At 39.0% G+C, this 24,025-nt stretch overlaps 1 protein-coding gene across 1 annotated transcript in view; it reads left to right on the forward strand.

Annotated features, from left to right (window-relative positions):
* Window positions 1–9: 9 nt before the first annotated feature.
* PTPN14 (protein tyrosine phosphatase non-receptor type 14) overlaps window positions 10–24,025 on the forward strand; it is a 120,917-nt gene continuing 96,901 nt past the window's right edge. The window contains exons 1-2 of the mRNA XM_074817916.1: window positions 10–34; window positions 4,046–4,099. The gene's annotated coding sequence lies outside the window, so the exon portion shown is untranslated. The remainder of the gene's footprint in view (window positions 35–4,045; window positions 4,100–24,025) is intronic.

Below are 24,025 nucleotides of genomic sequence, written 5' to 3' on the forward strand. Positions count from 1 at the left end.
CGCGGGAGCGCACAAAGCCGGAGCCCAGCAGCAGGTAAGGAGCCGCCGCCGAGTTCGCTCGAGTTGGGGCTGGGGCGCGTCCCCGCGCCCCTCGGCCCCCACCCGCGCTGACTTTGGGACAGCCCGAGTCCGTGGGCGCCACGGGCAGCATTTGCGTCAGGCTCGCTGTGCCCCGCAACGGGCAGTTCCAGTATGCGCTGCGGTTTGGACGTTACGAAAATAGCTAAGCTTGGGTTACAAACGCCAGTCGGTGACCTGCGATAAACAAGCCTCGGACGGTCGGTCCAGCCTGGGAATTTAATCTGCTAGGCACCCAGATAACGTGGCGTTTGGATAATCGAGAGGTATTTGTAAAGAGCCGGGCGCGGGCAGGGCGCTCGGCTGGGCTGCTCGTATTTACACCGCGGCATGCCTGTGTTTGTCTCCCCCCGCCCAGGGGTTTACCTCCTCCTTTGTTAGGTACAGTCAAGCCTAAACTGGCCGGTCGTCTTCAGCAGATATGTTAACGCCGAGCTGTGCAGAAGAGATCGCAGCGAAGCAGGGGAGAATGACATCTGCTCTCATTTCTGATGTGGCAAAGTCAATGAATTCTTAAGATCCCAAACTAACTCTCTTTATTGGAGTGTATTTGGGACGAGCGTTACATAATGCATGTGTGGTATGGGGATATAATGTGCACTGGAGCTTGCCTATCGAGAACGTTTTATCTCTAGATTTGCATAAAATAATCATATGTTTCCATTATAAGCAACTCTTTGGCAGTTTGTAACTTTAACAAGGTGGGAACAGACAGTGACCGGTAGAGACTCAGATTCACTATGTTGTTGCCCAGAATGTTTTCTGGGATTTTTGGCATGTAGCCTGAAACCATAGCTGAAGGACATACTTTTACCAGAAGCCAGTTCTTTTTTCTTAAAACTCTATGAAGATAATCACTACTGGGTTTGGTTATTCTGAAAGCCCTGTTATATGCTCAAGCTCTTTAGCGTCTGGAAAAATATGCATGTAAAATGGCTCCCCCCAAATCACAAGTCGCCACCTGCCAACCTCCATATCATGCAAGAAGGTAGTCAGGTCTTTTTGGGGAGAGCTCTCTGGTTATCCACCTGAGAAAGTCCCATCAAATATGAGTGAGAAAATACAGATTATACAGCTTTTGCTCTTGCCCTCTGGGGGGCCTGTAGCTGACATCTAGTACTTGTTACGTGGTGTAAAATAAAGCGTGTGTTGATATTATAGTAATGCAAATAAGCTCTAGGCCCTGTTCTGTTATTGGCAGTACTTTCTTGAACTTTTTTTTGGTTTCTGTAGGAGGCTGTGCCAGAGTTGCTTACAGGCAGAGGGCACTTGTGTGTATCTAATGGTCGTGATACGAAGGTTGGGAGCTTTGCAAACTTACGGTTTGAAGCACAGCCCATCGGCTAACAGGTAGTCCCCAAAATCTGTGGCAGAGCTTGTGGTCATCAATTCCACCACTGCATTTGTGTGCGAGAAGCTTGAAAGCACAACTGTCTCTGCAACCTCAGAGGGTCTGGTGGTGCAGATTAAGGCCAGAGCAAGGGCTGTAGGACTGATGTCTGTACTGAGCAAATTGAGCTTTTTATATACATTATACTTACAGTTTTAAATGTGTCTTTTAAATGTTTCTGTAATAGTAGCAGAAGTAGCTTTGGTGCAGTGTTGTTCATGAGGGTTAATTAGCAACCAATGTTAATACTAATGACTGACTTTTCTCCTGGTCTTTCTTGTCCAGCAGAAGCTTGTGAGTCAGTTATCGTAACTTAGGTATAGAATGGCTTTCTGTGAAATACATCTGCTTTTGTACACTTAGCAAATTGCCTTGGCCGCCAGTGGCTCCTTCAATCTCGGAGAAAGTATTTAATATAAAAAAAAGAATTGTCTGCATACTTCTGGTCACTCTATGGTTTCCTTTTTTTGTGTTTCTTTTGTACCACTACAGCCAGAGGGGCTGCTCTTCATTCTGTTTCTCTTCATAACCAGTGAGGCTGTATTTGGTTAAATGTTACTTCAGTAGCTCATTTGAATCTGGATTTAAGTTTAGTAGAGATATATGCAGTGTGAAAAGTGTACTTGAACTCCAGCTCCTCAGCTGGAAGCAAGTCCTCTGTTGCAAGGGTTAGTCAGCTGAGGGGGTTTTATAGACTGCTGGTAGTATACAAAGGTAAGAAGTTTTTAGCAGGCAGTGCTGCTTGGTAGCATATGTGTCCTAGTCCTGCAAAGACCCACCCATGTGCTTAAATTCACATTCATGAATAGTGCTTTTGAAATCACGGAATTTCTTTTATATACATAATAATAAACAAGTATACAAGTCTTTGCAGGAGCCAGGCTATAATACTTAGTATGCAATATAGTTGTGCGTGTGCATCCAGCTCAATTACAAGAAGATTTCAATAAAGGCTTAACTTTTATGCTGAGCAGATGCCATAAAATTCTTTTTATGTCTAAGTCCCTCGTGAAGTGCAGTGTGTCTTGGCCTATTAAGCTTTGTGGAGTTCCACTGGAACAGCTCCTGGTCTGTGAAAACAAACCATTACCCTGTAGATGTTCCTCCTGTGAGGAGTATGCCTCTGCATAAGATTCTCTGAAATTTTATGTGAAAAGGTCTGGTTCCATTTTTTTAAATCTACAGGTTCTCTATACTCTGTGGAAGCTGCTGACTCTACCTCTTAGATGGTTTTAAAAAATATATTCAAAAATAAAAAATAAAGACTAGATCCTAAAGGAACTGAGGTAGACCTGAGCTGAAGCCCAAGGTCATGATAAAAGTATGGTTTGGGTTCCACTGCACACCTACTGCAGGAGACCACAGATCTCAGTGGGCACTCGTAGCTTCCTCTGGTTGTGCTGGATCTGGTCCGCGTCCAGAGCAAGTGTAGCCTGTCCTGTGTAGGTGTCCATCTTCTGCCGAAGGCCTTTGGCTTGCCGTGCACTTGGAGCTGAGGAGGTGATCTATAAGGAGACATCTCACACGCTCTGAAGGAATAGGGCTCCTCACAAATGTGGAAATAGCCCCGGGAGCAGGAACTGCAGTCCGTGACTCTTCCCTCTTTCCTCTGGCCTGTAGGAGGGAGCGAGGAGAACTCTGGAATGTGAAAAGATCAATGAGTTGAATGTCCAAGTGTCCAAAAGCTGACAGTTAGGTGCTTTATCAATTTCTGGAGGTTTTGCAGACTTGTTCTTCATCTCTTTTGTGAAATAGTGTGATTTTGAGGCAGTAACACTATATCTTTATTTTTGGGTTGAGTGTGTTATTGGGATGGCTATTTTCTTTTTTTCTGTCTCTTGGTAGTATTTGGCTTGACTATCCAGTTTTGGGGGATAGTATTTTGTTTTGGTTTGTTTTTGTGGCTGTAAAGCCACCTGACACAATGGATCTTATGATTGAAACGTCTGGTTTTGTAATGATAAGCAACCAGAACACAAAATTGGAGCATGCTGAAAATTTTTAAACTAAAAGATAGAACAAGGTACAGCTTATCTTAAATATGTGGGGAATCAAAATTGTTATTGATGTTATTTTTTTAGATGAAAATCAGATTTGGATTTCCTTGTTAAATGCGTACATACTATCTTTTTCTTCTGCTTGCACCTCTTCTGTTCAAATAAACCTTTAGGTAATTTTAATCTGTTTATTCACAGCTGGTCCTTTGTTAGTCAAGAAAGCTTAGTATGGGTTTTACTGATTTCTTTAAGATAGCACAGTTGAGCTATTTTTCTTTTGAATTAATGAGAATGATTTTCACTAGCTAAATCTGTTGTTTTTTACTTGTTACCATATAATGAAATACATTGTTAAAGCAAATTTATGGAATTCAAGGATGATTTCGTGTGAAGGTTTGAAGCATTAAGAGCATTTTAATTTCACTGTCTTCAGCTTTCAGTGTCCATGCATAATATAATGAAATTTGGCCTAGTTTTAGTGGATTTGCAAGATTAGATTGTGGTCAAATAAAGGTAATGTAACAATGCAAATGCAATGCCTTGCCATCTGAATGATGTTGATTGGTATTTTTGCCTTTAGATGCAGAGGAAAGTAAAGAAGGCTTTAAGATTGCTCTTTAAAGTGCTTCTCAAGGTCAGTAAATCAGTGCTAAAAGTGCCATCTGGAATTAAGGACGTGAGACTATGATGCAGCACAAAGCATGTAAAAGGAATGTGTGTATTTGTTTTAAAATATATTTCCCCCCCATCATTGCTGCCCTAATAAGCAGTTGTGCATATTATAGTCAACTATATATGAGCCACTTCTGAAAATACCTAAGGCACTATAGACTTAGCACTAATTAACCATAAATTTAGGTAACATTACGAAGGATTTCTAACCAAAGGATTTTTCTGGAGGGAGTCAGGTATGTTGCATGTTGGATGGGTGATGTCCTGGGAAGAAGAAAACAAGGACCTACAGCCCACCTCTGATGTCCTGTAGACATGGTGGCTTCTTGCATTCTGCTCATGTGAAGAGTTTAGATACTGAGCTTTGCTTAAAACCAAGTAAGTCTTTTGGAAACTGCAGCTCTGCTTTCTAGTTCTCAAAGAGTGTACTTTTTCTTATGACTAAGACTACTTTATTTTTTTGTCAGTAACAATGTAAACCTTAAATTACCATGTGATGTAGAAACAACTCTGAAAAGAGGGTGGTGAACGTGTATGTTGGTGATCTAATAAACTAGATGAATGATGGTGTGCCAAAACTTGCTAATGATGCAAAAGTATTTGGATTAGGCAAGACTGAAGAAGACTGAGAAATTGTAAAGGGTATCCAAGAAAGCTGGGTAAAAGGGAAGCATAGCAGATGATGTTGATAAATTCAAGAATATGCATGGGTAAAAGGAAAGCATAGCAGATGATGTTGATAAATTCAAGAATATGCACGTTAGAGGGAATAATCAAATTACTCGTTCATGTTACTGGATTGTAAATTACCTATATTTATTAAGGTGGGGAGGAAGATTTCAAAAATTTTTTATTTGAACTTGTGCACCCTCCTTGTGCTTAGCATTGGGCAGAAAAAAATGCCACAGTCATTGTTCAATGCTGTGTTAATAACACAGAGGATATTATTAAACTGGTGCTCAGATTCACCTGGAATAATCAATTTGTGATCTCCTATCAAAGAGGAGAGATTGGAAGATATTCATATGAAGTTGAACTGAAAAGATTAGTGTAGCTTTGTTTCAAAGAGGTCAGTTAGAGGAGGTAGGATACATATGTGCAAAGTAATGTTTGACCATTAATTAGTAATAATTTCATTACTTTTTGATACAATGACTAGTTATAGGAAGTAGTTTGAAAGAAAATGTATATACTAGCCCTAAATCACCATTTTAAAAAAACCAAACAAGTAATTGCCATACTTCCAGCTGAAGGAAAGCATACAGACCAAGATGGTCTGTATATGCTGGTAGGATGAAAAAGAAAAGTGAACTGTTCCTAGGGATGGGAGGAACTGTCACAACTACAGCCAAAGGTATGTTAAATGTGATGCTCTAGGGATAAATCAACAGTATTGACGGGGATTAAGAAGTTTACCTTAGAACAGATCATGCTGTTAGTGTCTGCTGTGATATTTCACATGTTTTCTTCTGGAGGACATAGGGTAAGCTGCTGTTAGAAACAGGTTATCAGGCTGATGATTTGACCCAAAATAGCAATTTAATTTCTGTGTTGTACCGTGAATGATGGTGGCTTTAATTAAATACTAATGCAGGTGGAATTGAAAGATTTTTTTTTTTAATATATGTTCAGGCTTCATAGAAAGTATGTATTGGACTTCAACACAATAAAGTAAGATGGTTTAATTTACTGAGGCATGGTCTGCTGCGGCCTGGGCTGGTGTAGAGAACAGAATTGATGGTTAGGCTTCATTTAAAAGGCAGTTAGCATTGGTATCTATTATTAATAAATTGGTTATGATGATCAAGGATTTCTAGTAAGTCTTTCAATGGACAAGGAATATTTTGTAATTTGTGTAGTTAATCCAAATATTTTTTTAACTCTTTAACAGAATGATAGTTGTATGTCTGACTGTGACAAATAGGTGGACCAGTTTCTGGAGGTAACTAGATCTTCTGTGACTTAGAGGGTGTTTCAAAGAAAATATTGTCAAAGCAATAGTGTACCAACACCATGGAATTTTTGCACATCTATAGACTGCAAATGTTAATCTGTTGCAGAAGAGAAAGTGGGGAAAAAAATTGATTTAGTAGCAGGCACTGTGACTGATCTAATAATCAACACCTCATGTTAACAGATTAGTGTATGTAGGGTATAACACAGTCAAGCTTTGTCTGTAGAAGTTTCAGAAAACTATACTATAACCCAAAGTATAAAAAGCAAAGTCTTTTGTAACTTTTAGGTGGTCTGACCAACCAGAATGAGCTGTCTAACAGGCTGCCTGGCAGCTCTCTACAAAGTAAAATGTGTACTGATTTTCAGATGTCCCTGTTGAAAAGGCTGAAGCTGTTTTGAAGGTAGCCTTGCACTGCTTTTGTGAACTCGGAAAATCAGGTTAATGGGAAGGCCCACATTTGTGAAGATGCATAAAAGTAATGCCCTTTTTGGGACTTCATCCTCTGAACATTGGGCTTGTTCAAAGCATAGCTACCCGAAGGACACTGGGTAGGGCCTTAGCCCAGAATTTGGTGGTGTAGGAGAAGCGCAAGGTTACCAGTAGTTGTTTTAACTTGTGTTTGTGCAATTCTTTCTTGTTTTTACAACTGAGAAAATAGTTTGCATTCCTTAGGTTTTTTAGATTAGCTCTTATCATGGAACTCCCTCTTTTGAGAAGAGGCATTCACTACCTTGTAGATAAAATGCCTTTAGCTTTTTATTGATGATGATAATTAAGCTAGGTTTTTTGACAAGCCTGGGCAAAATCAGGGGTCTTTGCCAATCAGAGATTCACCTAATAGAAGCCAGATCCCATTTTTGATGTCTACAGCTACGTGCCATTTTTATTTCGACCCCTTCCCTCAACACTTTCGTTCTTTCAGTGCAAAACTGAATCCCGTTGATAGTGGAAACCCTCCATTTTCCGCATATGTGATATGCAGTGCTTATCTGAGGTGCTTTAAAAGTGAGACAATGTATAAAGGGATTTCTACACAAAACTTTGTGCCTGTTGTTTACCAGGACAGAGGGAGAGGAGAGGGAAAAGCAATATATCCAGTGGCCTGTTTTATCTTGTGCTGAGGTAGAGTAAAACTTCTGATGCCTTCAGTGTGAGCAGGCCTTGAAAGTCCTACCCCAAATACAGAAAAGAGAGATTTCTGAGAAAATATGACTTCTCCCTTAAGAGTTTTCTGACACGCTCAATGTGAAGAGACCTGCCTCAGGAGGAAGAACCCTGATGAGCTTTGGGGGTAATGGGAATTTATTTCAAAGGTCTTGGAAAACAGGCATCTGAAATGATCGTTTGTTGATGTGTTTTTTTTCCTTTGGTTGGCATACTTTAAGAGCTACTCAGTAGGATTGGTGTCTATTTACATTCTTCATAGTGTTGTGAAGATTCAGTCTGTTTAGGAAAACGCTTTGGTCAGCTTACCAGATAAAGAACTTGGCTGCTATCTTAAGGGGATGGCTGATGCAGTCTTTTGCTGGTAGACACAAATATTAACAGAGATTCAGAGTTCTCGTAGCTTCAGAACAGAAGGTGGACAGGGCAAGTTTGTGAATAAAACAGCTCATGTAGATATATTTGAGTAAAGGTCCTGTGATTCCTTGCACCTTTGCCAAGACTGTGTTTTGGAATCTGTGATAGCAGAGGAAGCTAAATCACAGTATTGATACTTAGGTGCTGTTGCTTCCCACTTTGTTGTGGTTCTTTCTGAGAACAGAGAAAGGCAATGACATGGCTTTCTTGCAAGTTTTCTTCCATGTGTCTGTGTCCCTTTTGGTAGCTTGGTGCCCCAAAATGTGTTTGTGCATAGTTGGAAATTTCCTTCACAAAATAGAACTAAAATATATGCAGGAGAGGATTATTGAGGCAGGTTAGTATTTAGCATCCAAACATTAAGTATGTTCCTTTCTAGTAGATTTCACTTCCATTTTTTTTTTAAATTAACTTTCTTTCTGAAAAGTTGGAAATAAAAGATGAAAGTTATTTCTGCTTGTTACATATTTTAGGGTTTTACACAGTTTAATGTTTCATAGTACTTAATGTTATGTAGAGAAAAGTGTTTAAATAAATAAAATTCTGCATATGAAGAGTTAGATTTCATTTAATTTTTTTAATTCATTTCTGCATTGCAGAATGTGCTGGGTGCTTTACAAATAGCAAAAGACACAATACATGTCTTGAATTACAGTCTAAGGAAGAGGAGAAGAAATGGTTTGGTGCAATAGGCAAATGGTATGGTGAGGAGAGCTGGCATATATCTGAAGATTTTGGTTTCTTTGGTCATAGCCTGCCCTCTGTAGCTGGTTCATTTCTCAGAAGTTTTTCTGGTTTTTGTATTTAATTGCTAAATTGTCATAAACATATGCATTTAAATATGCAAATTCAGGAAGGCACACTTCCTGCAAATTTACAGTTCAGTAATTGAGAGACAGTTGTTTCGGAAGGGAATTACTGATACCACCTCAGGATCTGACCTTATGAAGTGCTGAGCATTTTCCTGGAGCTGGAATGGAGGGAGGCACATTCAAGGAGAATACAGCAGCCTGGATTATGAGCTCTCTAGTTGCTATATGTTAGTTTTGCTCTAGCTCCTCTTCTTGTTCTTTGTTGCTGGTGTAGTGACCTGAAACAGTTGCTCACAGAACAGCTCTGAGTTTTTGTAGTATACATTTGCATGTATAACTTTTCACTGATGAAAGGGTGAATGATTAATGTGAGTAGGATGTGCTTTCAAAAAACATTAAACCTTGTCTAATGATGGCCCGGTTGTTTCTTCTGATGTACAAATGGGTTTATCCAGAGAGACTGATATATTCTTACACTTTTCCTAGAACCTGACTTAGGTATGAAGATTGTCACCCATGCACTAATTAATCTGTCAAAACATCTGACAAGTGGTGAGTGCATGGGAGACAATTAGTCATTTTGTTCTATTAGTCAGTAATGTCAACTTCTGTTGATGTTACATAAGGTTTCTTTCCTACATTTGTATTTTCAGCTTGCGTTATAAGAGAAGTTTGTTAACATGTAGCTTAATTTTCGTGTTAGCTTTATGTGTTCAGTGTCCTTGACAAGTACCACTAACTCTCTGCATACAGCTGTGAGATTTGGCACTTCCTTCCCCCCTGCCCCGAGCAATAGTCTGAAATAGTCATGAGTGGCAGGACTGTGAGCTTGCAAGAATACAGTAACTTCCAAGCAAATAAATCTGTTAACTGAATGGGGTATTCAGATAACTTCAGATTAAATAACAACTGTTAAACACCACTTCATTTTGCTTTCTCTGTTCTCCTTAGTTGTGTGGATTTATAATGTAATTTAATTTATTTTTTACTTGGAATCAGAGAAAATGCATTTCTCTGTTTCTTCATGTTGTATGTTGCAATCAAACAGAGCAACAGAGGATATGACAATGACAGGGAAGGATATCCTCAATTATTCTGATATTTTCTTAGGATGAAAAAAACAAACTTGTGCATGTTTATCTTAAAAAGGCTTTTTGCCATAGCCTGAGAGCGCTGTGGCCACAGTTTGGAGAGCAGAATGTGTTAGTTTTGTTGAGTGCCTTTTACAAAAGTTAAAATATGGGAATGAAAATAAAATAACATTTGAAACTTACATGTTGAAAAAAACCCTTTTGTAATACAATGCATAAAATAATTTTATAAGATTAAGGCAGAATCTAGTTTGTTTATCAGGAAAAACTTCCCAATAATGAGCTCTGTGACTTATTGTATTAGTCTCTCAGGAATAGTAGCTCTCTTGTGGGGACCATGTTAAAATAACACTAGAGAGTCCACTAGAGCATTCAGTGAAGGGTCTAAGTCTCCAACAGAAGAACAGACAAGTTTCTGGTTTTGTAATCAGATGGGTCTCTTCCTTCATAGTGGTTTGAAATAATAAAATTTTAAAAATTAAAACCGTGTGATATTAGCTCCAGTAATTGTTATTTTTCTGCAGCTCTATTAAGGGTGAAGATGAGCTGGGTTACTCAACTTTAGGAAAGTTGGGGTTTTTCCTTTTTTTGGCTTGCTTATTATGCACATTTTTAAACAAAGAATCTGGTAAAACAGTAGTATAAAACCAATCCAGAGACCTTTAAGTAAATAGTTTTGGCAGTATAGTGTTTTGGGGCCTTCATGAACAAAGTGATCTCCTTTGCAATATTTCAGACCTTTGTACCTGTACTTTGATATGTGCTTCATTTGCTTTATCCTGAGGCATTTGACAGGCCATATATTCAGTCACCCGTGTATATTCCTGCCCCAACTATGGCTGTCTTGAGGTGTGATGTCCAATGTAGTTTCCCATGCTGAGTGCTTTGTATGCCAGGTTTCATCAGACATCGTTAGACCTGCTCTCCACAACATGCTTTAAGCAAGGTGCTAAATTAATCTCATGGAGAACCAGTGTGGATAGGAACTGCTTGTGTGATGACTTAGATTTCCTTCACGGCTGTCTCGGCGAGGATATTTTATTGGCGTGTGTGCTGATCTTTGTGTACAGGGGTCAAACCTAAAAGAATTTGATCAGTGTAACAAACTGATAGTGCTGGGTATCAAGTGCTGATTGCAGCGGAAGGGAATGTGCACCAAGCAGTGCAGAACCTGTTCTGGATGATGTTGTCAATGTTGAGTGTTCTATTAAGTCTTTATGCAGTGAATCCTCTGCCTCTTAGGAAAAGAGATTGAGGAGAACTTAAAATGTTTGGGTTCTGGGGTTTTTTTTGGCTTTTTTTTTTTTTAAACATAATGAATCCCTCATCTCTATGATGGCAGAGAAATATAGGAAAGGCAAACTAAGTTTAAAAAATATCGAAGGTATGTGACTTAAGAATAGTTCCATCAACTGATGAAAACCATTAATCTGCAGTCTCCCAAACGTGATGTGTTTTACTGCAGGCTATGTACAATTTCATCGTGTCTTGCGTATCACCACAACCGTTGTGGCATTTTGCATTGGAAAAGTATGTCTAGACAGGGCCATAAGCTTTACCTCTGCAGTTTATATCTCTCAGGAGTTAGAAAAGTGTCAGACAATGAAAAGTTCCCTTTGTATTTAGGAGACTTTGAAATACTAGAATCAATTACATTATTTTATTGCAGTATTTGTCTGTATGTGCCTTTAAAGACTATGTGTCAAATCTTTCGTATTATATTTTCAGTGATTTGTATATTTTCAGTGATTTGTATACTTTCAGCTCTTCTTGACTTAAACATGGCAATGAATGGTGGTTCTGATGATCTGGTGAAAGTGTAAGCAGAAGACATTATCAAGTATGTGGAAGCAGTTTGTGTACTGAATCTGTTTAAACACAGATGTGTTAGCTTATGAACAGCAAGAACTTTACAAGGACAAACTGCGAGGTCAAAAGAAATTAAAAACAAAAGAATGCCAAATTGCCATGTCTAGTAAGACTGAGCATGGATTACTCTATTCTTGTCCTGCTAGGATCATGATGATGACAGCTGCGTTTTATGTCCTCTGAGCAAGTAGTCTATAAGGCATAGGTAGTTGAGTCTTTCTTAGGTTAAATTCAGACCTGTTCATGGAGGTAGTTATGGAGCAGCATAATTAGACAAAAGGGGCTCAGTCTTACACAAGAGAAGCCGATACAATCCTCATGGATTCTCAGATATGAAAGTCTTAAGTGTTGCAGTTGGGTACATGCTGGCATTGTAACACACCTCGCATCGTTACGTTACGTGCTAGGAGAGCGGAAAATTACAACTCAGTTATTCAAGACTGTAGTAAATCTAGTTAATACCTCATACTTCTGACACATCTGCCAATGTGGTATCGTAATTATTTACCTTGGCACTGTAAGCTCTGGGCAGGAAGTCCAGTTGGTGAGCACTGCATCCCAAAGCCTCCGGCGTATGCTTACTGGCCCCACTGCTGCCAGCGTAACTTGCAGCCCTGCTTACCAAACCAGAGCATTCATGTGAGTAGAGGTTTGCAGGATCAGGACATCAGTTTGTAACAGGAAATTGCATTTCCAAAGGTGAGTGTGTGAAAGGGGTCAGTAACTCTTGACATCTTGTTGCAAAGTAAATTCTGTTGGAGAATTATTACTTGCAAAGTCAGTTGCTATGTATTTATTTTAAAACAAAAAGCTGTAGCGGGAATACTGATGTGCTTAACCTAAGTTCTTTTAGCACACTTTTTAGCTAGGTCTGGGAATAAGTAAACACCTAAAATAATCTCTGGTTTTGTCATCTCTTTGGTAGCGTGCTTGCTTCCTGTGTTACGAAAGTCATCATTAGATTAGCTGTGTTTAAGCTTCCTGTCTCACCAGGGTTTTTTCCATTATTTTTACAATCTCTTTCAGAAGGTACCAATATCATGTTTCTGTAATAAAGGTTTCACTTAAATTATGGGGTGGGTTTTTTTCCTGTTGAGATTTTTCATTTTTTTTTTCTCCACTTTCTTTACTTTGTCTAAAAAAGCTTTCTAACTCTGATACTTCTCAGATGAATTTTTTTTTTAATGGCAGATGCTATTGTAATAACATGCAGGCTAAGAAGGTGTAATCCTACTTCTGTCTGCTATTGGTGCTCTTTAATGATTTGTACAAAAAGCTGAACCTGTTTAGCTGTACCACTTCTTATTCTTGCTCTGTGATGTACCCCAGGCTTTTAAATGAACTTCTAAATGTGGAGTATGTGCTGTAGGAACGCTGTCCTTCACAGGGCCAGAGATTGATGACTCCAGTTTGCATGAGTCAAAAGAGGTCCTTCGCATATGGCATCATGGTGTGGGTATTCTGGTTACTTGCTTTCAGTTTGTTAGACATCTGTGTCTCAGGAAGAAGGGTAAACTCACCTGTGTGGTATCTCAGGTTGGACAATAAAAATGGCATGAACTGTGTTGTTTACCTGCTCTAGCTAACTGTTATGCTACTTTTCTTGCCTCTTGTGGGGAAAATGCTGTTTAATAGATGACCCTTCATCTGTGAACTCTGGCCGAGAAAGTATGTAACTGAGATGCCCAGTATCATGTTTGGCTCATCTAGGGTAGAAATACTGAATACAAAATTCTTGAAATATAGACGTTTTAGCATATTCTCTTACCTTTAAGCATGAAAACTCTGGGCACTGAAAATAATTGATGTGCTGTATTTCACATGTGCTCATTTACTTACCAAAGCAGAAGTTAAAAGCAGACAGGAGGTTTTAAAGCAAAAAGTGGAGCTGAATTTTCAGAACAGTGCGGTAGAAGTCTTCCAGGACAGTCCTGCCTTAGTTAGAACATGGACAAACATTTTGCTGTTGCTGTGTACCCTACTCGAACTTCTGCATGTCCCTTATGTTTAACTCTCATTTTCCATTAATAGTCACTTGCTTGCCAGGGTGTGTGTTTGCCTATAATGTTGGTGAGATGGCAACCTTTAGTGTAAGTGAAGACTGGATTAACACTTGATTGTGAAGGTCTTCAGGCTTGTCTTTAGGTTTTACCCCTCTGATTAAACTTTTTTGTCTTCATAAATGCAGCTGCTGCCTTGCCCTTTAATGTTTCTTTGTGGATTTCGTATCAACTCTTGTGTTATAGCCATAGAGCAATATTAGCTCTGTTTGTGTTCTTTTGCCTTCAAATGTAGTACTGAATTTGGGAGTTTTCAGGATAATATTTGGATTTTTTTTTTTCATATTTTTTAGGTTACTAAGTAGTTTCTTGATTCATTGCATGCTAGATTGTTTCCATGACAGTTTCTTTCTGTGTTCATTGATTCATTTATTGTATCATCTAGGCTCCTTCTAAATATGCACCTGTGGTAGAGTTGAATGGGAGAGTTTGCCCCAGTTTGACACCAGCATTCATGTTAATCCACTAACTCAATTCTATGTTTTCCTAAGCTATGGCAGCGGCGCTGTGGTATAAAAATGTGATCTTACTTCATAGCGATGCTCCTCCTTTGTAGTTACTGTCATTTAATTTATTTGCTTCTAAAAAACTACGTACTATTTTAGTGACAGGTTTACATTTTGCATTTTTAGCCTATGACCGCAGTAACAAGTAGCCCCTTCCTTTCCCTTAAAAGACAGTTTCAGGGTCAACCTAATTGATTGCTTTCGCTCACTTGCGTATGTTGCACTCTTCATTTGAGCGTCATTGTCTTGATGGTAATTAAACAAAAGCCCAATTAAGTCTCACGCTATACTGGAAAGCAGCTTGCCAGAATTTGACAGTAGAACAAAGGACGTTTCATTGACAAATTTCTTCAGAGGAAAATGTTTTAGTGGAGGTCTGTAAAGCAGCACATGTGATTTTTAGGCACTTACCAGCTATCACTTTTAAATTATTTTAAATCTGTGGCTGAGCCTTCTGCTCTGCTCCGAAGATGTGGCTCAGAACACTACTTGTGTTGGAGAGCTAATTTCCATCCACCAACAATGTGAAAGCCCCCTTGAAGCATCCTCTTCCCAAAGTAGGCGAGATGAGAGTAAACGACCTCTTTGCTGCTTGGAATATTTCAATGCAGGGCTGTACGATAAAAAGATAGGATTAAAAATTTTCTTTTTTATCCACAATATAAATCTGTAAATCCCACGTAACTGATGTCATCATAGTCATTACTCTTAATATTTTTCTTTTTAAAAGCTATAAATCTGAAGAGTCGCTTTAGGAGTGGAAAGAGAAGAATGAATTAGAGCAATGTTTTGTCGAAACTGTGCCTTGCATGGCTGTTGGCATTCATCCTGATGAGTAAAGTGGTTTGAGAAAGGGGAGGGAGCACACAAGATGAAGAGGAAAAAGGCCCAGAAGAGCCTGTTTCAACAGGGCTCTTTAGAATAGTTACAGGACCACTGCCTTATTGCATGAAAACTTGTACAATGTACTTGTACAAAGAGAATTTCCGCTGGGTCCCCAGCTTTCTCTCTCTTCTACCGTTAACTTTTTTATTTGTATGCCATAGCTCTGTATCACTGTATATCAAACCCAAGACAATAATTGTCAACAGTTCCAAGTACGTGTGTACATTATTATGTTTGATTTCCACCGAGCCATAAACACTCTTTGTCCTTTGCCTTTTACTAGCTTTTGGCTTGGCTATTCCTCGTGGACAGGAAAGCTGTGTTTAATGCTTTGTAAAGTGGCCATCAGTTCCTTGCTTTTATCTCTATTCAGCATAAATTATTTTCGGCAAGGCCACAGAACTGTTTTGGCCAAGATTTGCAGGTGTCCCTTGTGGAGAGCTATTTCAGGATAAAGGCTTGATCTTACTGTTTCTTTCCTCCCCTTCTCTCTATTTCATCTCTCCTTGAAGAACACTAATCCTGAATGATAGGAGCCCATGGCTGGTCTCCTCCCTCCTCCATGGCTCACTTCTGTTGGTTTTTTTGTTATTTTCAGAATTAACCCTCAACTGGATAGGCTGAATCATGTTCTTTTTACCCTTAAGCTTGGAAACTTGATGTGCGCTGCCATTGCAATATTTCTAAGGGGAAATTCAGCCCCTAATTATCAAATTAGATGCACATTCTGGTTCTTTGGCATGACTTTACTTCTGCCCATCTGTTAGGTTGGCACTCTGCCCTCTCAGAAAGTAGCTGACCAGTTTCAGCTGAGCAGAGGAGCCAACCAAAGATGGGTTAAGAGAGGCAGCCCGCAGAACACTTTATGTTCTATTTCTCTTGCCAAAAGCTCTTCCTGTTTGCAAACAATGTCAGCTTAAGCCCATATGCTTCATTACATGGGATGACATCTGTGGAGACAGATGCAGGGATGGCAATACAAATGACATTTGATAAGGAAGGGCATATGTTATGAAACCAGACACTGCTATGAGTTTAAGACCCTGTCTGTGCTGCACGTGTGTACACAGAAATGTAGATTGCTTGTATATTTTGTTGTGTGAGTGCATTCATGGGCCAGCGTTGGGCCTTTGAATTGCATCAGTGTTCAAGGTTTGTGTTAGGTGTAACTGCAGCGGTATGATTCCGTTGTTGCTAATTATTTAGAGTAGATCAGTATTTTGCTTCAGTACACTTTGAATGGTAATGTGCATTAAAGGTCCAGTAGTTCGCACCATGTAAGGCAACACATTTGGATAATGCCAGTGAAAGAGGAGTCTGTTGTAGACATCACATTTAAAAAACAAAGTTAATTTTAGTTATTGGAGACTTTAAAGAGATACCATTAAAGAAAGATCTAGTTAACTCTCTTAAACTGACTTTCACATTCTAAGCCTGTCTGAGGCAGACTCATTTATTTTTATACTTCAAAAAAGTTTTCAGTTGCTGCTATGTGTATGGTACAGCAACATATGTGGAAACAATAAGGGACTTGTGGTTGTTCTTGGAGCCTTCCAGACCAGCCATGTCAAAGAAGTGATGCAATGTTACAGGAGAGGAGAAGGGAGAGTGAGCAGTGGCCCTAGCACAGTGACCGGGGGTGGGGGGCAATCATCTGTCCTGAAGGTGGGAGAACTATCAAAGAGAAGTGATTTCAGAGAGACCCCAGTGAACAGGAGAGGAATGAAGGGAGTTCTCCAGTACAGTGGTTTCGGTTGCCTGTGCCACCGCCTCCAGAAATTCCTGGATTACATTTAGCAGAAGAGTAATTTTGCAGTGGCAATAAGGAAGCAGAACAGTTACTAGTAGATGCAGAGAGAGTTGGTCTCAATCACAGCAGCACCAAGTAGGAAGGGGAAACAGCAAGTGAGGGTTCCCATTGGTTAGTGGCAAGATAGAGAGAACCTTAGTGTATGTGGAAAAAGTGCCCTTCTCTGACCTTGATGCATCCTCATGTCAAGGGTATCAGAAAGTCAATTATTAGATTCAGACCTTGAAAGAGAATTAGCACCCTTCTTATGTTCTCCAAATTGCTAAGGCTGATGGAAAACATAGCAAGTTTTCATTAAACTTTGCATATAATCCATTTTAACAAGCTGAAGAAAAGATATTTTTAAACATTTTCACATTGATTTCTACAGTCAGCAAAGTGTTAATCACAACAATTCCAAGCAAAGTGTTTTGATGTTGAGGTGTAACAAAGCGATATTTGTGACGTTCACAGGGGAGTTAATTTCTATCAGATTTTAGTGTGAAATCCTATTAACTTGGTATTTAGTTTAAAAATTTTACATTGAGTAAATATATTCTGTTGGTTTAGAGCACAAGCAAAAAAAAAAAAAAAAAAAAGGCAGTATTTGGAATATAGGCCTTATCGTCCGTACTTGAAAACTATATTTTTAGTGTTTGAGTGAATGAAAAGCACACCTTTCAAAGAAGATGAAAAGGTACTGACAAAGTGAATCCTTCCATTAAAAACCAAAAATATCTTGCACATGGATATGTTTTCCATATCCCTTTAATGGAGTTAAAATTTGGTGTTCACAAAACTGAGAATGTGTTTTGACATTTTGTCTAGCTTTTTATTGAAAAACATTTGTCCAAGTGAAACAATGTATTTATATATTTAGATATGTAGGACTGTAACAAATAGTTGCAGAAATTGACCTAATTTCTCTAACAAGCTGTTTTGATAGTTCTTACACATTAACATCTTTTTGCCTTATTTGAGGAACTTGCTGTATTTTCCAAATCAAGTCTTGTAATTTTGGAGAGTAGATGATTTCTAATTTTTCATTTATTGGGATTTATTTTTGGAGCACTTCTTGGAACGATGACACTCTTTCCTTGGTAGCTTAAGGACAATGTTATATTTGCTAACTAAAAGAGCTCCTGAAGTATATATAGCTGTTAGATGCTTAGACTGAATGTGGTTTGTTGAATTTGCAGTGTTGTTGTGGGGAAACCAATCTGGAGGAAGAGGATTTCCTTAATCATACTGGTACAATCACTTTCTCTACACAGCTTTTTTTTCTACACTTCCAGAAGGAAAATTTCACTTCCAGTTTGGATTGGACAAAAGAATTCTCCAAAGCATTGAGGAGTCTCAGCTTCTCTGGTTGGTTGGGGTTATTAAGAAACCTTGTGTACTTTGTTTCCACCTGTTCTACATCTTGGTTGTTTTACCTGTAATAAAGGGTTAATAATAATAATGATATCTGATAATATAATACCAAAATATTATACATTGAGCTGTACTGATATATAATATGATATACTGATGTATATGGTGATATTGATATATATTGATATTATATCTTGATATCAATATATAAAATATTAATAATAGAATATGTGCATATTTATATTAAATTGTCTGGGTTTTGCAGAAATACAGTGCTTCTGGTGCATTTAATGTCACTGGTTTTTATACAGTTTGCAGATAAGTTGTCCTTATTTTGCAAGACGTTGAGAATATCCTTATAATCCACTTGTAAATTTTTTTGGCACATAAAGCCTGGCTTAAATCTGCAGTGCTTTCAGTTATCAGTGCATCTCTCTGCATGTACATCTACATGTACTTTTTCCTACTGAAGGATCAGAAAAGCAGTTTATTTATTTGGTTACATGATGAATTGCATTTTGTTACTGCTTGGACAAAGTAGCCAGAAGAAAGGCTTTGTCTTTGCTTGGCCTGCACAGTATTTTAATGGCAGCATTGCTGGAGACAACAGACACTACTAAAATGAAAGAAACTTGCTTGACTTTCCCCTTGTTTTTTCCTTTGTGCAGTGATTGTCAGTGTTGCTGTGCCTCCTGTATTGAAATGTTGCTACAGAGAGATATTCTGGGTTTTCTTTTTTCTTTTTTTTTGTGACACTTGAGGTTGGCTTGAGTTGGTGGGACAGGAAGAGGACTGCTAGGCACAAGGCATTGCATGAGGTGCTTTAGTAATGGGGATTGTCTTCAGTATTTGCTTTTAGAGAATTGCTCTTCTTGCCTTCTCGTGTTGCTGTTAAGTGTTTTCAGCGCGTGGATTCTTCCATGCAGGCTCTGACATTCTGCCAGCCATGGGATCAGGCTCTCAGGTCCAAGCCAAGCATATAGGCTATTGCAGTTTTAGGATCAGCACTCCCAGAGTTTTCAAGAAATCCATTGCCTGGTGCTACCAGCCCAGCAGCAGCATGAGACTTCAAATCTCTAGTCTGACACGCTGGAGAAATAGTTTTCGTTTACAAAAACTCTCATGTCAGTGCTTATTAGAGAATTTAGATGTTATGAACTTCCTTAGATCATCTCCAGTAGTGATGTCTTGCTTTGAACAGCCTGTCTGCTGGCCTCTCTGGTACAATAGTGGCAGCTATCTCAGAAGGAGGAGTCAGACAACTCTGAGATACCATCTGGACCAACTTGGGGATCAAAACAATTCTCTCTTAGGGAAGCACTGAAAGGAATTCCAAAATTGAAGGCTGCCACATCTTGCTAACCAGATGCTCTATGAGTGCTGAATACACTGACACCTGCCAGTAATGGGGAAAACAATGAGATTTATGACTTGCTACTTTTTTGAAATGTGCTAAATTAAAATGACATCTACTTCACATAGGTAGCACCACTGAATTTATATTTAAAAAAAAAAAAAAGTCTCCATTGTAGTGACTGAAGAATAGAGCATGAAGAACATTACTGGAAAAGAGGGATTTCCAAATCATCTTGGAAATTCCATTCCCTTAATTATTTTTTTTTTTTACAGAGACAACTTGCAGCTTAGCTCATGTTTGTTAAAAGATTCAGAGTGGTTATGGCACTGCAGATCTCTCCTAATGATATTAATCCTAGCCGTGATAACTAATGATATTAATCCTCTGATGCAAATTTTCCGCTACTGTGATCATTTATGCACAGTACTTTGGAAATGGGGAGAAAAAATGTCAGCAGCTAGATGGTTGCTTGAGGAGCATGGAAGTTAAACACCTGATGTCTGATGAGTCACCCTCCAAGTATGTGTGATTGAATGATGGTTAACTGATTGCTGCAGTTGATTAAGACCAAATGTATCTGAAATGTGAAACACTTTTTGAAGGTAAGAAGTGCACTGTAAACACCCAGTTTGCAGACCTTACTACAATATAACTGTCTGCAAAAACCCCCACAATTGTCCTCAGGAATAGGTTTTTGCATTAAGTAAGCATTTGTTGTTGTCAAGCAAGTATTTCTAACATTTTTAACACACTTTTAAAACGTTGTTCATTGTTTTCTAATGATAATGAGTCTCGATGAGAATTGCTACACCTGGTTGTCTTATGGTTGATTCCCTTTTAATGAAGTGACTTGCCTGTTTGCACACTATCTTAACTTAAAAGTGTATCTGTGCTCTGACTGTAAGAGCAAAATGCAAATGTTGTACCAACATTTTTTTTATGGTCCACATGTTCAGCAAGACAAAGAAAAGTTCGGTCTTCTGGCACGGACACCAAGCAGGTAAGATAGTAGCATAAAGCATAGTGAGATACGCTCTGTAATGTACGTGTGTTGGGAACACGCAGAGTAGGGATTGGAAAAATTTTGACCTATCTGATGCAATAGCTAAAGGCAGAGGTTGTTGTTCATCACAAAGTTTCATTTAGCTATATCAGCTTTTAAGAGAGGACAGAATATCATCTAGTAAGCCTCAAACAACTGTTGTAAATAATGAATCATTTCAAAATGTGATTATGTTTGTAATCCTGCAGGATGCAAGCTGGGCCTGGACATTGACAAACAGGCCTGTTGGAGAGGCAGAATGCCATTTTGCCTCCTGCAGCTGTGTTATCACTGACCATTAGTTGTACAAGCAGCTGGTTATTCAAGTGCTTAAATATAGATTGCGGAGCTTAATAGTAAATAGCTATTTAAATGATCGGTGTTTCTAGTACAATACTTAAGCCAAGATTTACTGTTGCAAAAGATGTCTGAGCAAACAGTAATGATACTACAGATTAAAAAAAAAATCAATGCAAATAGTGAAATTTTGTGCTGGATTCACTAGCAGTAACTCGTTGCTGGAATGTGAAACAGTAGTCCAAAATTAGTTAAATTGTTTATAGATGGATTAGTGAAATGATGAAGCTGTTTGGAATGTGGGGTTTTGAAACAACTAATCCAGAGCAGTGCTTATGTTTTGGTAGTTTTGTAGATGCTTTTGTATCTTTGGAAGGAGTTATGTCCATTGTTTCTGGTATTGTACATACTTAGTGCACAAGCTTTTAGTAAATTACCATTGTTAGACTTGCATCTTGTTAAACAAACATAGATTGAAACAGATTCCATGCTGTAAAAACAACCGCATGTGAGCCAACTTTTTTGTGCGTGTGGGTTATGTATCATTTCCCCTCAGGAGTTAACAACGTACCTTGAACTCCACTTTTTAATTTGATTGAAAGAGAGCGCCTTGCACACAGAAGAATAAAAACTCTTGGACTCTAATCTCTTAATCTCCATAAAATGCTTGAATGTTTGGCTTTGATAATATATATATGAAACAAATCTGGTGGTCCGTAACATTTCTGATGTTCATTCCCTTTTTTTGCAGCAAAAAGAAATCAAAGCAGACATAAAACAATGTGTGACAGATGGGTTGGTGTTGGTGAGAGTTAACCCTCAAGCATGAAGAAATTCTATAGCTCTAACTCTCCCTTCTAATATGCTAGTGGAAGTCATTTTGGTGGCCCAATGACGATTCCTTTGCTGATGTGACATAGTTTTCCTGCCGTTGGGATCACCATGCAATTTGTGGACCTTTGTATTAGGCCTTTCGATGCTAGAGAAGAGACTATCCAGAAGTAATGTTAAGAAGTGGAAAGCTTTCGTGCTTGGAGGCAGATCTGAAAAATATGTGGAGTCCTCCTCATGCTTGGGATCAGGAATTGGTTGAGATTCAAAATCGGGTGACTGAAATGGGAAGATGCACATAGCACTCCCAGCTCTAGCATAGCTTTTACAGTCAGAGAAATAGCTTTACAAAAATAACCTAGGCAAGGGAGAGAAAGATCTTTCAACTCTGTTTCCTACATGTATTTCCAAAGGGAGATAGTTCTTGGGATCCTGCAGGATCCAAAATGGAACTTACTTCCCTCCTGCCCTCCTCCAGGGTAGCAGGAGAGAACTGAGCCCTGGTTTTGGCACATACTCATAGGTGAGGTGATCTCCAAACATGTTGTAACTACTCTGCTATAATTAGTCCTAGTGCAGGGAGGTTCAGCTTCTGGTTTTTAAGTCTCTAGGGATGGAAGAGTGTTTTTTTGTTGTTGGTTGAGGTTTTTTTAGTAGGTGCAGTGGTTTGATCTTTCCATTGTAAATATCTCATACAACTAGCATGTCCTTGTTGTCTAAATGTAGGCAAAGTATGTATGTTTTAGAAGCACTTTTAGCTCTTAAAGTAGATAACTGCCCTTTGTATTGAACCACTTGCCACTGGTATTTTTCCAACCTCTGGGATCTTACACTGGGGTTAAAAAAAAATAAATAAAATGGCTTCGGAGGAGGATTGCCTGCCTGAAAAGTCTGCTCCAGAAATGCTTGTAGGACCTAATCAGAATGGGAAACAAAGAAAATACTGATGTTACATGATGTGTGGATTAGACTGGCAGGAAACTGGACCATGGTTAACTTCACTCGTGTGTACTGAAAACAAACGAACCCCACACCCACACTGTTGGTCTTAGTCTTTAAAGTTTTGTTGGCAAAGCTCTGCCTTTTAGGAGTCGGAAAACAAGTCATACCCACAATAGACACAGTTACGCTGGCAAAAAACTCAGTGTATTCTCTGCCAGTTGAATGAAATCCCTTGGCATATGTGTTTTATTCCATTCAAGGAAGAGCCATGGCTACCTCTTCCCTGCCCCCCATCCCTTTTTCTCCAGCCCAGCAGAAACTGTGTCTCCACTAGTGGGATTCACAGAGATAACACTGACGGTGCAGTCCCTTTTAAGTGTTGGTAAGCCATTAGAAGAAGCTGCTGTCATCTCAGATCTTGATTTGTTTCAGTAGATAAAGAGAAAAATGCTATCAGAGGAGATAGAGAGATCACTTGGGTGCAGAAATTGCATGCAAAGAGTAATGCAAGTCCTGTCAGAAGTGCCAAAGACTCTGATGAGATTCCTTGGGACTTGTCAGTCTTCGTGCACTGACTTAACTTTCTCAGTGACATGGTTTTGCCTGGAGGCAGCAGTAAACCATCAAAATATAACAGGATATCCTGGCATGACAGGGAGAAGATGATCTCGGGGCTCTAGGTCTCCCAAGACTGTGACTGGCTGATGTAACTTATTACCAAGTAGAAGCTCCAGTTTTGGAGTGACTTTTAATTGTTTGTTTGTCTTCTTTTTTAAAAAGAAAAAGCTGCATGGTTTTTGCATACCAACTGCTTGTGGAAGATAAGAAATTGCAGCAGCCAAAGCTTTAGATTTATTGCTGTGGTCAATTTCCTGTTATTTTTAATAGGATACGGCCCCTTCACTTCTAAACTAGTGAGCTGTATCAAAGAGACTGTATCGTGTTTCAAACCACTCTGGCTGTCGGGTCTTGAACACATGCTCGTGGCTGGGGTTTGGGCTTCCTAAGCAATATTTTATATCTGGTTTTAAAGTTGTATTGTTTGAAAAGAAGAATTTGTGTTGAGGTTTGCTTAGCACAGACAGTGGAAAACAAGGTCTACCTGATTGTCAGGGCACCTCTGGCCCAGCGCTCCAGCCTGGGTCACTGCATGGGTCGGAAATTAGGGAATTCTTGGCTGGCTGCTGGGAAAGAGATTCAGCCACTTTGCAGTGCCTGAGTGGCTGGAGCAGGGGGAGGAAATCTGGCTGGTAAACTTTTAGCAGATAAAATTTGGGTTAAAAAGCAAGATTTTAACAGGGAAATGAGTGTCATGTATCATTATTTTCTCTTGATTAATTTTATTTGTATTCTTTTGGCTATTCAAAACCATTTTGAACACTATAAGTAGTCAAAATATCCCAATGTTCTCATGTGTGATAAAAATCAAGAAACAGAAAATCAAGCCAGGCACTAACAAAGAACTGCAGAGAGAGGAGGGAGATCAGCTGGTCTG

Source organism: Strix aluco, chromosome 3 (assembly GCF_031877795.1).
Source record: "Strix aluco isolate bStrAlu1 chromosome 3, bStrAlu1.hap1, whole genome shotgun sequence".
Classification (NCBI taxonomy): Eukaryota; Metazoa; Chordata; class Aves; order Strigiformes; family Strigidae; genus Strix; species Strix aluco.